General features: G+C 41.2%; 1 protein-coding gene across 1 annotated transcript in view; it reads left to right on the forward strand.

The window, feature by feature from the left end:
• GADL1 (glutamate decarboxylase like 1) overlaps positions 1-15,911 on the forward strand; it is a 108,995-nt gene that overhangs the window by 83,774 nt on the left and 9,310 nt on the right. The window lies entirely within an intron of this gene.

Consider the following 15,911-nt stretch of genomic DNA (forward strand, 5'->3'; position numbering starts at 1 on the left):
AAGGAGTTTGAAAGGTGCTGTGGAATTGGTACATCATTACGATATTGTTACTGCAATTATCAAGTTATTTGATAAAACCAAGGAAATGCTTCTGCCACTGTCATTACCAGATATCCATGAAATGTCTCATGACTTAAACTGGCATCAGATTAGTGTCTTTGCCACAATCAAGGAATTCAAATATACCAGTTTCCATTTAATTGCAAAAGCCTGAAATCCAGTCTCTGACTACAGAAATCTACTATCATGTGATCAAATATGTAGTACTAGGTAATGAGAGGAAATGTGAAGTTCTGTTCAGAAAGTTTGAGGGTGGATTTTGGTAAGACTCAAACTGAACTGATGAGAAACATTTTATACTGCCAGATCCAAAATTATAAAAACTATCCCTATAATAATTCTCATCCCTGTGTCTTGAGAGCATTGCCAGTTTCTAAGGGAAAGAATGTAAGACGAATTTTAGATTTATATAACTGGAAAATGTGTTTTATAACAGAGAATCAGCCAAAGACTTTCCTTTTGGTAAAAGCTGGAAAATAACTTTCAGGTTTAGAGCTTGTGGAAGGAGTTCTGTGTGATGGCGGGGGGAAGACTAATAAATACTGTCAACCATTGAAAATATCTAGAAAAGGTCAATGAATACTGTGCATGTGTGGTTCCCTTCAGGAAAACGCACAACATTCTGGACTGTAAGATCAAGAGGGCTACCTTATGGCCTCCACTACAGCCCCAATGTGCCTCTTGAGAGGAACAGAGAACCCATAAAATTCCGCTAAATGGGAAGCTGGGAATTCCTCTCAGAGTGGCTAAGAGTTGGTGTAAACAGCTCTGTATAACTCTGATGTGCTGGAGATGAGAGTGGGTGTGGCAGTGGCTGAAATGTAGTGGTCTCCTGTCATCCCTCATTTGTGTAACAATCCCTGAGAGGATGTTAGTGTGTGCCATTGAACTGGGACTTTTCTATGCTATTTTAGCAGGATTATTTCCTGGCCATTTTTATTGCAGTTCTTGGAACAGGTGTGTTGAATCATTTTATGTAACTTTGAGCAGTTCTGAGGCTGCTCTAAATTAGCTTGCATGCTGAGCATAATTCTGGTACAGCTGAGGATCTAGTCCAGAAACTTACTGAATGGATGGCATTTACATCTTCAGAATAAACTGAATCATAATCATAATCTCTGGAAAGGCCAGCAATTAAGACAAGGTTTGTACAGGGAGATCAGTGACATAGGTGAATTGGCTGTGCAGCGTGATAGAGGTAACTGATAAGTATCCACTCACAGATGATTGCAGAATTTAAAAATAAATAAAAGGAAACTGGGATGTGTATAGAAAATATTTTTAAAGTGGAGATCTATGTATAGGAAATACAGTGTCAAGCAAGATTCCAAGCTGCTGAGCACATGATATGATTGATACACTAGTTTTGTTAATTTAATCTGGTTATAATGAAAATCATCTGGGGTTAAAATAACAGTTTAGAGTTTCTAGAATGTTAATAGGAGAGCCTTATTCTGTAGCCACTCTACATGCAGATTTCAAAGTAGCAGCCGTGTTAGTCTCTATTCGCAAAAAGAAAAGGAGTACTTGTGGCACCTTAGAGACTAACAAATTTATTTGAGCATAAGCTTTCGTGAGCTACAGCTCACTTCATCGGATGCATGCAGAGTGGCTATGTAAGTGCCCCATAGGACTTTGGGTATGGAGAGGTTATGCCATGTAATAGTTGGGTTTTTTTAATTGGGAGTCCATCATGGGTCAGATTTATAAAGTTAGATCTGCACTATTGCATGCTTACATTTGCATGTACAGAGTATATACATTCAAATAGTCTGTGTACATGCACACAGCAGGTACTTGCAGGTGACCAGCTTGGCAACTGTAATGGGTTATTTGTATGCCCCAAATTTTATAAATCTGTCTCTGGAAATGGAAAGGAAAGTGGGCATGGGCTGCTACATGTTCCCCTGAGCTGTTCTTCCTGCTAAGAGATGGCCCTCAGACTCAAGTTGACCTGTAAACCTGGTGTTGATTCACTTTGATTATTTTAAGTTAGTGACCTTTGACATGTGAGACTTATAGAACACCTGATTTACAGAGCAACTCATCTGAAGCTTCTTTGGTGCCTTTTGGTTTTTTTCCCTTGTGTTCTGGACTTGTTTTGCATTTAGGCCTCTTGAGTCTGAAAGGCACAGTTGTGTGGTGTGTATGGGGCTACGTGCTCTCCTGCCACAGTCAAAGGCAGAGTACATGTTACATAAAATGTTCCAAAGCATCAGTTCCAAAAACTGCAATGAAAAAAGACCAGGAAATAATTTGCTGGCTTAAATACTATAGGAAAAGCATTGGAAACATCAGTTCAGTGCACACATTGGCTGTGCTTCCATGATGCACCAAGTTCCCCCAGTCTGTTTGCCATCCACACCTGTTGCCATTGGTTCAATGAATAAGTGACTTTGGCCCACGCAGTGTGTTCCATAGTCTGCGAGTAGCAGGCTAATATGGGCAATAGCTGCACTGACTTGTAGAATTTCCATACCTTGCTTTCAGTTGTGGGGGAAGCGTGTAGTCTCTGGCTCTGTGAAGCTGACTTCTTGCACCTGGAGTCTTTGCACAGCCTGCTTGAAGAGTCTTGAAGGTATAGTGCAGCATACATATTAATGGTAAAATTCTGCTATGAGTCAGTGTGGCCCAACAGATAAGGCATTGGCTTGGCAACTAGGTGCCCTAGGTTCTGTTCCCAGCTCTGTTGCTGATCTCTATTTGACTGTGGGCAGCTTAACCTCTATGTTCCTTAGTTTCCCCATCTGCATAAAATGGGGATTAAGAAGCACATTTGTAAAGTCCTTTGGGATCTACAAATGAAAAGCACTATAACATGGCCTAAGTACTCAGTTTTCACCTGTGCCTTTTTTGGGGAAGCAACTTTCTTTCCATTTGTCCACCCCTCCCCCCTCCAACTCCTCCATAGTGCCTAAAAATATCTTAATCTGGCTCCAAGAGTTTTAAGGTTTAAATCTAATTAGAGCTTGACAATGGTGTAAATGCATGGCTATGCTGCTGCTGGGGTTTGAATAGAAGGATTATCTGCAGTAGCATGAAGGGGGAACTCAACTCAGGGGACCCAATAAAATGTACAAATATAAAATTATAGTAGCAAAAATAAGTATTTTCATCTCCTAGCATTTAGATTAATTATCAGAAGCCTATGCAATAGTAATGAATATTGGCACAGAACTCATGAGTACACTGAATGTAATTAGCGTAATTAGGATGGATTTTATAATACACAGATTAACATCTGTTAGAGTCAGATATCAAGATTCATTGTTTGAATAAATATTGACCTTTTTGCTCTCAGGTCAATAAATCTTGAGTTTGGCCTTCATTTAATACACACAGTAGCACTTAGTTGTTCCCTGTCACCAGCATCGGAGTGTGTAGAGTTCAATTGCCCTTCTACTTTGCTGTAGTATATTGGTGGGAAGCACTATTTCCACTCCAATTACAAAAAAGGATTGGGGTCTAATCCCTACATCCTTTACTCAGGCAAAACTCCCATTAGGTTTGCTTGTATAAAGGATTGCAGAAATATTCAAAAATCATTGCTAATGATGGTGGAAAAATTGGTGCTGCATGGTGATTTGCATCTGCATATTTGTCTCATGCTTTTGTGGTACACACCTCTGCATTGAGATATATCTTGTGTGTATGCTGATGGTAATACCTGTAATGTTTTTTCAAAACCATCCAGCTTTCTATTGTGGACTGAGGTGTAAAGTCTTCTAGAACTTTGGATTTTAGTATTTTTAGGACACCTAAAAATAGATCCCTGTTTAAATAGAAGTAATTTCTCAATGGGATTGAAATGGAATAAGTTTCTTCCCCATGAACATACAGTAGATGTAGGTGTGTGTGTGTATGTATGTATGTATGTATGTGTAGATCACTCTATAAAGAGATCTGATTAGTCAAAAATATCCAGAAGTCCTATAATTAGGGCCCTACCAAATTCACAGTCCATTTGGGTCAATTTCACGATTACAGGATTTTAAAAATTGTAAATTTCATGATTGCAAATATTTAAATCTGAAATTTCATGGTGTTGTAATTATGGGGGTCCTGACCCAAAAAGGAGGTATGGGGATGGGGGTCGCGGTATTGCTACCCTTGCTTCTGCGCTGCTGCTGGCAGCGGCATTGCTGTGAGAGCTGGGCGGCTGGAGAGCTGCAGCTGCTGGCTAGAAGCCTAGCTCTGAAGGCAAAGGCAGAGCCGCCACCAGTAGCAGCAGAGAAGTAAGGATGGCATGGTATGGTATAGCCACCCTTACTTCTGTGCTGCTGTCTGCAGAGCTGGGCCCTTGGTCAGCAACCGCCACTTCTCTGGCCACCCAGCTCTGAAGGCAGCAACGCAGAAGTAAAGGTGGCAATACTGTGACCCTCTTAAGCCTTGTGACCCCCCTGCAACTGCCTTTTGGGTCAGAACCCCGAATTTGAGAAATGCTGGTCTTCGCCGTGAAATCTGTATAATTGTGTAAAAGCACACAAAAGACCAGATTTCACAGTCTGATATATTTTTCATGGCTGTGAATTTGGTAGGGCCTTACCTATAATATGTAATATGGTTATAACCAATAGGAATTCTTCTAAAACATATAGAACTCATTAGAGAATTATATCCTTTCAGCAGAATATTTAAGGCATTTTACAAAATTTAATAAAGAATTATGTGGGATTTTCAAAAGTGCTCAGTGTTACTCTGTTCCTATAAGTCAGAGATGAAACTACCATTGCTTCAATGGGAGCATAGTTAGGCCAATGCAGAATCATTGTGAAAATCTCACCCTAAGTCACTGATAAATAGAATGGTTCAAAAACGCTACAGAAAGATTATTGTTCTCTATTAAATTGTACAGACCTCTTCAATAAAGGAAGGGAAGTTTAGCAAACTATCAAAGGCAACTTCTCTAAACTAGGTCATAACTACTTTAAAAGATCATCAGATTGTTCAGGGAGTCCTGCTCACATGGGGTTTTTTTAATTAACATAGGAATTTTGGAATTTAAAAACTGGCTAATAAGGAAGGTTACTCAGCCAGAATAATGCAATTTGTTTCTATTAAGGCTTGCTTTTATCACGGTATTCAGTAAAAATACAACTTCAGTGCAGAAACTCAGCAAAAGCAAGAGTTTGAAACTATTTTACCTTTTCTCTCTTTGGTATCCCACTGTTGACAAGTAAATCACAAAGGCCCTGATCTAGCAAAGCACTTTAGCATGTGCACTGGGGCCCAAAGCTAGACAGAATTGCTTGTAGGGAAATTTAGAAAATTACTGCATTGGTGATTTAACCAGCAAAGATGTTGGTAGTAGAGCTAAGACTTTTGCATGAAATTGGCAACTTTTAAGGTTAAAGGCAACCCCCAATTTGCAGAAGGGTTCAAGTCCTCGGTAAGCATGCAAAGGGATGATTCCTTGTGTTGTGAGCTGGCCCTGTGGCACAGCCAATGGGAAAAAGCTAGACAACATTCAGTCCAGTATTTTCTGCCTCACTGAATGTGGACTGAAAACACTGGATGGGGCTATTGGGGATGGGTGAGATGACACCTCTACATCTCCCAAACACTGTGATGTTCAGGCACAAAAGCAAAATTTGAGCGAAAGTTTATACCAACCTACAGGTGGAAAATCATCAAGAATGTGATTCCCAAAGTTTTTCCTGCTTGAGTTCTCACCTGCTCCTACCCCATAAGGCCAGCACAGATTGCTCCACCCTGGGTTTTTCCATCCTAACTATCAGAGTAGCAGCCGTGTTAGTCTGTATTGGCAAAAAGAAAAGGAGTACTTGTGGCACCTTAGAGACTAACCAATTGAGCATAAGCTTTCATGAGCTACAGCTCACTTCATCGGATGCATAAAAATGGAAAATGCAGTGAGGATGTTTTTATACACACAGACCATGAAAAAAACGGGTGTTTATCACTTCAAAAGGTTTTCTCCCCCCACCCCACTCTCCTGCTGTTAATAGCTTATCTAAAGTGATCACTCTCCTTACAATGTATATGATAATCAAGGTGGGCCATTTCCAGCACAAATCCAGGGTTTAACAAGAACATCTGAAGGCTCGTTCACCTGCACATCTGCCAATGTGATATATGCCATCATGTGCAAGCAATGCCCCTCTGCCATTTACATTGGTCAAATTGGACAGTCTCTATGTAAAAGAATAAATGGACACAAATCAGATGTCAAGAATTATAACATTCATAAACCAGTCGGAGAACACTTCAATCTCTCTGGTCACGCGATTACAGACATGAAAGTTGCGATATTACAACAGAAAAACTTCAAAACCAGACTCCAGCGAGAGACTGCTGAATTGGAATTCATTTGCAATTTGGATACAATTAACTTAGGCTTGAATAGAGACTGGGAGTGACTAAGTCATTATGCAAGGTAACCTATTTCCCCTTGTTTTTTCCTACCCCCTTCCTTCCTCCCCCCGTTCCTCAAATGTTCTTGGTAAACCCTGGATTTGTGCTGGTAATGGCCCACCTTGATTATCATACACGTTGTAAAGAGAGTGATCACTTTAGATAAGCTATTACCAGCAGGAGAGTGGGGTGGGGGGAGAAAACCTTTTGAAGTGATAAACACCCATTTTTTCATGGTCTGTGTGTATAAAAACATCCTCACTGCATTTTCCACTTTTATGCATCTGATGAAGTGAGATGTAGCTCACGAAAGCTTATACTCAAATAAATTGAGTTAGTCTCTAAGGTGCCACAAGTACTCCTTTTCTTCATCCTAACTATAGAGCCTTCCCATCTCTTCCCACCAACCTCACCAGCCTGAAGTCTGACTTGGTTCCTGAGTCCCTGAAACTCAGCACCCTATCTTTGCTCGTATTCCTGTTGTGCAGCTGCACAATGCTACTGATCCACTCCATCACCTGTAAACGCCTCTGTTTCCAGCCCTCCTGTCCCCTGGTAGAAATCTGGTTCTGTTCCTATCCTCTCAGAGTCCCTCCCATTTTCCGACTCCCTCCCCCATCATATGCCTATAAACCTGTCTTTCTCCTGACAGAGTCTCTTTCCATCACAGCCACCTGCCATCACCCAGCCCAGCTTGGCTCCCTTTCCAGTTTCAGGACCCTCCCCACTGTGCCGTGGGATGTGAGAGGAACCATGCCGATGACTGGAAGGGCTGTTTGGATCTTTGTAGAGCTTCCTCAATTTTAGCAACACTTCTGCATAGGCAAAAGTTGTGAGAGGCAGAATACCTTACAAATTGTGTCTTGTGACCCACACTCATTTCTGTCCCATGGTCTTGGCCAGAGAAGCACTAAGACCTAGAGTTTGCAAATACAATACAGAAGTCACAGAAAATCTCAGACAAGATTGTTCCTTGTCATCCTCCAAACTCCACCCATCTCTTCAAAAGAAGGTGATTTGGTGTATAAATATTTTAAAAAGAATGTTACATGTAAATTTTAATTCTGTTAATATAGCAGATACCAGAGCAGGTTTCAGAATTCCTTTGGACCTTCAACCCTTGGAGATGTGTAAGGAAAAGGGGATTCTTGCAATCCTGTCTCCAGACTGAAGTGTTGTACAGTGAACTTGAAAGCTGCATTTTAAAAATATTAATTAATATTTATTTGCTCATATGGAGTACTAGAAATATGAAAGCTTAAAGCTTTTGCTTGCTTAATTAAAATATTCCTATAACAATGCTCCACAAAACTAAAAATGTTGTTACTCCTATTTATAGTAAAGCAATAAAGACTTTATATGATCAGTTATAATGTATTTAATGAGAGCAATAACAGTTACTCTGAAACCCATCTGGTGGCCGGTCTCTCTGCCTTTGCTACAAGAAATGAGCACGATGCCCTTTGGGCCAGTCCTGCAAAGCCTTCTGTGAGTAGCCTCAACTCACACAAATAATTCTGTTGGCACCAAGAGTAAAGATTAGCAGGGGGTTTGCAAGTATGTCAAGGTAATTAAAGTCATGGGGCCAAATTCATTCTTAATTCAACTCAAGTAAAGGTGATATTACAGCAGGGCTAAATGTCACCCTTGCATAGTTGCCATAGGTTGCTTGTGGCAAGGAATCCCACAACAGATCTAGAATTTTGTTAGCTTTATTATGTTTCTGTTAAACATATTGTTTCCAGACATCTATACAAAACATAGTATGGGTTATTAATGATAAGTACACCGCTTTTGATGAGTACAGCATACAACATTTGTTAGAACCATTTTTCCGCTGAAACTTTTGGTTGCATTAGGGTTATTTTTCTGGTGGTACGTTTCAGTTACTTTGACTGTGGTGTAGATTGTAGCACTTAGCTGCTGCCCATAGTAAAAATCTAGTTCACAGACTGGTCTTGGAGAAACAAAAAAGTTTCTGGAATTCCCCCATTCCATACTCACAAGTGTAAGTTTCTAGGCCCCATTATGGGATGCCGCTCACCTCCCCCTCACCCCCACTTCTTGGCCAGCCAGGGCTGCTTCCTGCCTATTTTCCATGCATACTCACCCACTTTCAGGTGAGCTGCTTGCAGGGTGTGGGGAACATCTTGTTAGAAGTCCCTGGAGGGCAGAGGTTGCACTTTCGGCCAAGGCCTTACACAGGCTATATAGGAAGTTTCTTTCTCCCTCTCATCCTACCCACAACTCAGCTGTCTAAGGGCTGCCACAATCTAGCCCCATATGATTAACACTGTTGACCGGAATTCCAGAAGCGCTTGTGCATCTTTTGCTTACTCAGTTTGTGAAAGGCTGCAGGTGTAAATTCTTATTTCAGCAATTCCTCTTATTCTCCCCCGCCCTCCCCCCAACACACACACACACCCCTACCCACTCATGCCATGAAATCTCATGCATTTGTGGGGTTGTTTTATTGTTTCAAGTCCCTGATCACACATCATTTTAAAGCATAGAGACTTTGTAACATTTCTCATTTCCGTCATGAAGAAAAATGTCAGATACAACACACCACTGATAGCTGAATATAGATAGGAGATTAGGAGAAGAGGGAATGGTGTGACCTTAGCACAATCTCGATCCTGCAATGAGATGCATGTGGACAGACCCTTCTGCCTTCTCGGAGCCCTTTTGACTTCAGCAGAGGTCCATGGAGAAGGAGGGGTCTGGCAGTGCCCATTTCATGTCCGGATCAGGGCTTGAAACAGGAGTCTGAGGAAGGTAAAAAGAATTACTGGTGAGGAATAAAACCAGGCACAATTATTGATTTTGGTTTTTGAGGGTGAGTAATGTGTTCTCTGTTAAATAGGGTGATCAGATCAGACAGTCTTGCCTCCCTTAACAGTCCACTTTTTCCCTGCAGAGAAACTGTCAGCAACCTCCATGAAGGTCATTACTCTCCTTTACAAGATAGAAAAGGATACAAAGAACCTGGCTTTGTTTTAATGCTCATTTTGCCTTTAGATCCAGTGTAAAAAAATGAACAAAGGCTCATTGCAGCTCTCTGATCTTTACTGTAATGCAAATACAGAGTGTTGCTACATATGTACCTTATGCCAGAAGCTGGCTCGTGCAAACGGAATAAGAGTTCTTAACAGTAGGGAACCATTCCAAATTTCTGAAGAGACATTTATTTTTCTACAGGAGAAGTGTGTTGGGTTTTTGAACTTATGTCACCAAATAATGTAAGTTGCTTACTGTAACATACACCCACCACACACATTGCATTGTGATTTCCTTTTCCCAGCGGAGAAGGAAAACACAAGCTCATCCCTATGCATACAAAGTAAAAAGGGATGTTTTTTGTTGGTATCTCTTTCTTTCAAGATGACAAGCTGTTGTTTCATTCCTGCATGGAACCTTCCTTTGCCAGTATTGAAAGATAGGAAAACCTAATCACTAGTGCTGTCAAGCGATTAAAAAAATTAATCATGATTAATCGCACTGTTAATAATAGAATACCATTTATTTAAATATTTTTGGATGTTTTCTACATTTTCAAATATATTGATTTCATTTACAACACAGAATACAAAGTGTACAGTGCTCACTTTATATTTATTTTTGATTACAAATATTTGCACTGTAAAAAACAAAAGAAATCATTTTTCAATTCACCTCATACGAGTACTGTAGTGCAATCTCTTTATCATGAAAGTTGAACTTACTAATGTAGAATTATGTACAAAAAACCCTGCATTCAAAAATAAAACAGTGTAAAATTTTAGAGCCTGCAAGTCATAGAATCATAGAATATCAGGGTTGGAAGGGACCTCAGGAGGTCATCTAGTCCAACCCCCTGCTCAAAAGCAGGACCCATCCCCAATTAAATCATCCCAGCCAGGGCCTACCTCTTGTTCAGCCAATCGCCCTATCAAGGTTCCTTCTCCACTCTGAACTCTAGGGTACAGATGTGGGGACCTGCATGAAAAACCCCCTAGGCTTATTTTTACCAGCTTAGGTTAAAACTTCCCCAAGGTACAAACTATTTTACCTTTTGTCCCTGGACCTTATTGCTGCCACCACCAAGCGTCTAACAAAAATAACAGGGAAAGAGCCCACTTGGAAACTTCTATCCCCCCAAATCCCCACAAGCCCCACACCCCCTTTCCTGAAGAAGGCTTGATAAAAATCCTCACCAATTTGCATAGGTGAACACAGACCCAAACCCTTGGATCTTAAGAACAATGAAAAAGCAGTCAGGTTTTTAAAAAAAAGATTTTAATTAAAGAAAAAGTAAAAGAATCACCTCTGTAAAATCAGGATGGTAAATACCTTACAAGGTAATCAGATTCAAAACATAGAGAATCGCTCTAGGCAAAACCTTAAGTTACAAAAAGACACAAACAGGAATATACATTTCATTCCTCACAACCTATTTTATCAGCCATTTAAACAAAACAGAATCTAATGCATAGCTTACTGACTTTTTACAGGAGTTCTGACCTGCATTTCTGCTCTGGTCCCGGCAAAAGCATCACACGGACAGAGAGAACCCTTTGTTTTTTCCCCCCTCCAGCTTTGAAAGTATCTTATCTCCTCATTGGTCATTTTGGTCAGGTGCCAGCGAGGTTATCTTAGCTTCTTAACCCTCTACAGGTGAAAGGGTTTTTCCTCTGGCCAGGAGGGATTTAAAGGTGTTTACCCTTCCCTTTATATTTATGACACGCCCAGACAAACAAGTTAGTTTACATTTGCAGGACATAATGCTGCCCACCTCTTGTTTACAGTCTCACCTGAAATTGAGACCAGGCGTTTGCATGGCATTGTTATAGCTGGCGTTGCAAGATATTTACGTGCCAGATGCACTAAAGATTCATATGTCCCTTCATGCTTCAACCACTATTCCAGTGAACGTGCGTCCGTGCTGATTATGGATTCTTGTCGATAACAATCCAAAGCAGTGTGGACCAATGCATGTTCATTTTCATTATCTGAGTCAGATGCCATCAGCAGAAAGTTGATTTTTTTTGTTTTGTGGTGGTTTGCATTCTGTAGTTTCTGTAGAAAACCATGCACTCATCTGTAAATGCTGAGTCAGTTGCACTCTCTCTCCTGCCTCATCCTTTTTAAAAATGAGTACCATAAATTTAAATCAGTTTTCTGAAAACGTAAAGTGAAATGAATCCCTTCACATTAAATGCTAGATCTCACCTTTGTAATGACTAGGGCCCTACCAAATTCGCGGCCATGAAAAATGCTTCACGGTCCATGAAATCTGGTCATTTGTGTGCTTTTACCCTCTGCTATACAGACTTTATGGGGGAAACCAGCATTTCTCAAATTGGGGGTCCTGACCCAAAAGGGGCTATGGGGGGGCTCACTAGATTATTGTTGGGGGGTCGTGGTATTGCCATCCTTACTTTTGTTCTGACTTCAGAGTTGGGTGGCTGGAGAGCGGTGGCTGTTGGCTGGGTGACCAGCTCTGAAGGCAGCACCCCACCAGTAGCAGCGCAGAAGTAACGGTGGCAACACCATACCATGCCCCACCCTTCCTTCTGCGCTGCTGCTGGCGGCGGCTCTGCCTTCAGAGCTGGGCTCCCGGCCAGCAGCTGCCGCTCTCCAGCTGCCCAGCTCTGAAAGCAGCGCCACTGCCAGCAGCAGCACAGAAGTAAGGGTAACAGTACCGCAACTCCCCTCCCCCCCAATAACAGCCACCACACAATTCCTTTTTGGGTCAGGACCCCTGCAATTACAACACTGTGAAATTTGAGATTTAAATATCTGAAATAATGAAATTAACAATTTTTAAAATCCTGACCGTGAAATTGACCAAAACGGACTGTGAATTTGGTAGGACCCTAGTAAGGGGATTGGTTGGGAGCCCTGTGTAAATATTGTGGTTTAATCAAGGATAAGTCAAATGCAATATTGGGTAGAGACGCACAATAAAAAGGTGATGCATTAGACAGCTGTAATCATTGCATAAATGAATGGCTAAAACAATTGTTTGAAGCAAGATGAAGCTTAGCCAACCTGCCATATATTATTGGTCAAGAAATTTTTATAATTAATTCATGTTCCTGGTCACAGAAAGTAACAAATGGGAGGAGCGCACACAGATCGCTTTATGGAAGGTGTAGCACCACAGCCCCCAGATCAAAATGCACAGAGAACATCCGTGGCAGAGCAAAAATACAGAGGCATCCATTTCTCACTTTGATTCTCTAGTAGCTCTGAAGAATGTGGAAGTGGTTTACTGTTACTTTTACAAATTGTATTTATTTCTCTGTTTGTCGTATGGTATGACACGAGGGAAATGCTGGCGCAGTCATGTTTTGTCATAATTTATTAGTGGGTTAGGGCTGTGGGCCCAGAACAAATTCTAGACAAAAGAAAAACATGTTTGGGTTTTTACAGAGCGCCTTGGCTACAGGAACAAAGCTGTGATTGGGAGTGCAAACATTTGGTATTTAGCTTGTCCCACTTGGGGTGACATCTGACAAATAGTCGGGGTTTGGTTTTAATTATCACCAAAAAAGAAAAAGCTTTCATTGAAAGTCTGCAACCAATTTTCCAACACAAAGACAAGAAGTTACTAAACAATGGAGAATGTTTTCTTAGTTTTAAAATGTTTTGAAAGAGCCATTGCTTCCATATATTTATGGTGGGGAGTTAGTGTAGTGATTATAAACAACCAAATAAAGTTGTTTGCTTACTTGTATACAGCGGTCAGTATATCGACAGTTAATACTCATTGGTATCTTTGGTTCCATAGTCATCGTCTGTATTCAGAATAGGAAAAAAACTGGCAGCTGTGGTGTGGCAACTGTTCGCAAGATTTGTTGGTAAATGTTGTTTATATTCTAGTAGCATCCAGAGAAACCATGTGATATTGGGGCCCCGCTGTGCGACGTGCTGTATGAACATCTAATAAGAGATAGTCCCTGCTGAGAAATCTCACAGACAAGACAGTCCAATAATGAGGGTGAGGGAAGAGGAAATTATAGTTGTTCCCACGTTACTGATGAGGAACTGAGCCACAGGGAGACAGAGGGTATGTCTACACAACAACAACAAAAATACCCTGTGGCAGCAAGTCTCAGAGCCCAGGTTAGTAACTCATTCTGTTTTAAATATCTGTGAATTTGGTCCAGCCAATCTAGCAGCAAGCAGTTTTGCATAACCAAAAATGGCCAAATACTTAAGGCAAAATCATGAATCATGAATGCCTCCTTTGTAGCCAAAACAGATTTTTGTAGTCAAATGAGACTGTTTCATGTATAAACTTGTCTTCCGTTTAGCAAAATAGCTAAGGCAAGAATGGAAAATGGTTTACATTTTTATGAAATTGTGATTTTTCTTGAGTTTTATCAGCAGGGAGATTTTTTTTTTCTTTCCACTACATGTCTACTGCCAAATTCTACTGCAGTGTCCCAAACTTTGGAAAGCGGCAGAGAGTCCTGTGGCACCTTATAGACTAACAGATGTATTGGAGCATAAGCTTTCGTGGGTGAATACATGCATCCGACGAAGTGGGTATTCACCCACGAAAACTTATGCTCCAATAAGTCTGTTAGTCTATAGGGTGCCACAGGACTCTTAGTCTGGATCTGTAAGAGTGGCAAATACGGCTACCCCTCTGATACTTGAAACTTTGGAAAGATTCATCATCTGAGCAGCTGAAATCCTTAATACTGTAGTTGATCTGCCAGTATCCTGCGACCTTCCAGAAAGTGACTCTTGTGGATCCCTACAAAGTATATGGATTTAACTACAAGTGGTTTTTCCTAGTTAAAGCTAAAATCTTTTTGTAAGCTACCGTCTTAATTGTGGATCTGGAGAAAATTTAGATAGCCAGATTCTGCTCCCATTGAAGTAAATGAGGAATTTTGCCACTGAAATCAGTGGGAGCAGAATCTGGTCCAGTGCATGTAGGTTACTATTAACATAAATAGGAATAGCTTTGGAGTGAAGCAGAAGCAGCAGATTCACATGGCTATGTTGTAGCTATGGTGGTGTGTCGAATGGCCTTCCATCTTGAGTGGTCCCTGGCAAGTTGTCTTCCTTTGGTAAGAGTCATCAGGGGAGGATTTAGGCTTCTTAAATTCCCCCAGATTGCATCTTCCAACTTCATTCTTCTCCCTTTTTAACCCCAGTGGAAAGGATCCTTGGTAGAATTGTTACAAGAACCCTGTCATGTTCTGCGACTAGAACATCCAGAACAAGTGCTGGCAGAGCAGCAGCTGTGTTTTGTAAGTAGAAGGTCTGCTGTGTGTACTGTGATGGGACATGCCCCCATCCCACTGACAGCAAGCCTAACGAACGTCCCTGCACTCAGGCAGTGCCAATTAGGTGCACCTGCAGAGCATGTGTTGCCTGGAAAAGGGGAGCTTAAAAAGGTGAAGCTGGCCATGGAGCAAGGTGGGAAAGTTTTCCCAAGTAGAGAAGTTACTAGGAAAGCCTGATAGCCAGGGGACCCAAGCTCAAGGCAATGATTAGCCTTCCCTTCCCTCCACCACCTTTTTGTTTAGGGCAGACAGACACTGCAGCCCTGATATGGTCTCTGGACGTCTGCTCTCCATCAGTGCCCTGTTGCTGGACGTGTAGAGCAGTGCCGTGGACTGGCAATAGACTCTGAAAGGGCCCTGGGAGTGAGCCCAACTCCCGCAGGGAACAGTGAGCTTGCCCAGGAGTGGCAGGTCTTGAGGGTACCCAGGGGCAAGAGATGACAGCCAAGCCCAGGCTGAGAATGTGCCTGAAGGGAAGGCAACACTTCAAAATACATTGTGGGGCAGTCCTTCGTTGGTGAATGAGCTTGCAGTAAATTGGGAACTGTCTGGTTTATCTGGAAGATTTGTAAAATATTATTCAACCAAGATACTAACATTAACCTTAGTACTGGAGGACACTGTGTCTTTGTGAAATTCTTTAGACTAATGCTTATTACAGTACCTGTGAAATTCCTGGTCAAACTTTACAGACAGGACAAGTGCATCAGGAGTTTTTTGGTACTTTATGCTTTGATTTAGGGTGGAAATTCTACCAAAAAAGCTTTTCATAAGCTATTCCAACATTTTTCTTCCCATTTATTCATCAATTTATAAATGATCACTATTGCCTTAGCTCTGGAGTGCCTGACATTAATTACAAAATAAATTTGAAAGTCACAAAGTCTAGGTCTCCAAATACACACACTCTTAAAAACTCCCACTGTTTTGAATGGGAGCTGTGGAAGCTCAGCACATAAGAGGACTGGGCCCATAGCATATAATACTACAGCAGTTCAGAGGTGCCTTTGGTTCTGAATGAGCAGAAATAGAGGGCTTTCAGAGATGGTAACGAGAGTGATTTGAGGCAGGAAAATATATTGGAGAGAGAATAGATTTGAAAATATTGGACAGTGTTGTCTAGAGAGGAGTCCCATAAAAGAAGTATACAGAGTAAGGAATAGTGTAGAGAAACTAATCAGGCATTCTTCT

The sequence above is a fragment of the Lepidochelys kempii genome, chromosome 2 (genome assembly GCF_965140285.1).
Source record: "Lepidochelys kempii isolate rLepKem1 chromosome 2, rLepKem1.hap1, whole genome shotgun sequence".
NCBI classification, from domain to species: Eukaryota; Metazoa; Chordata; order Testudines; family Cheloniidae; genus Lepidochelys; species Lepidochelys kempii.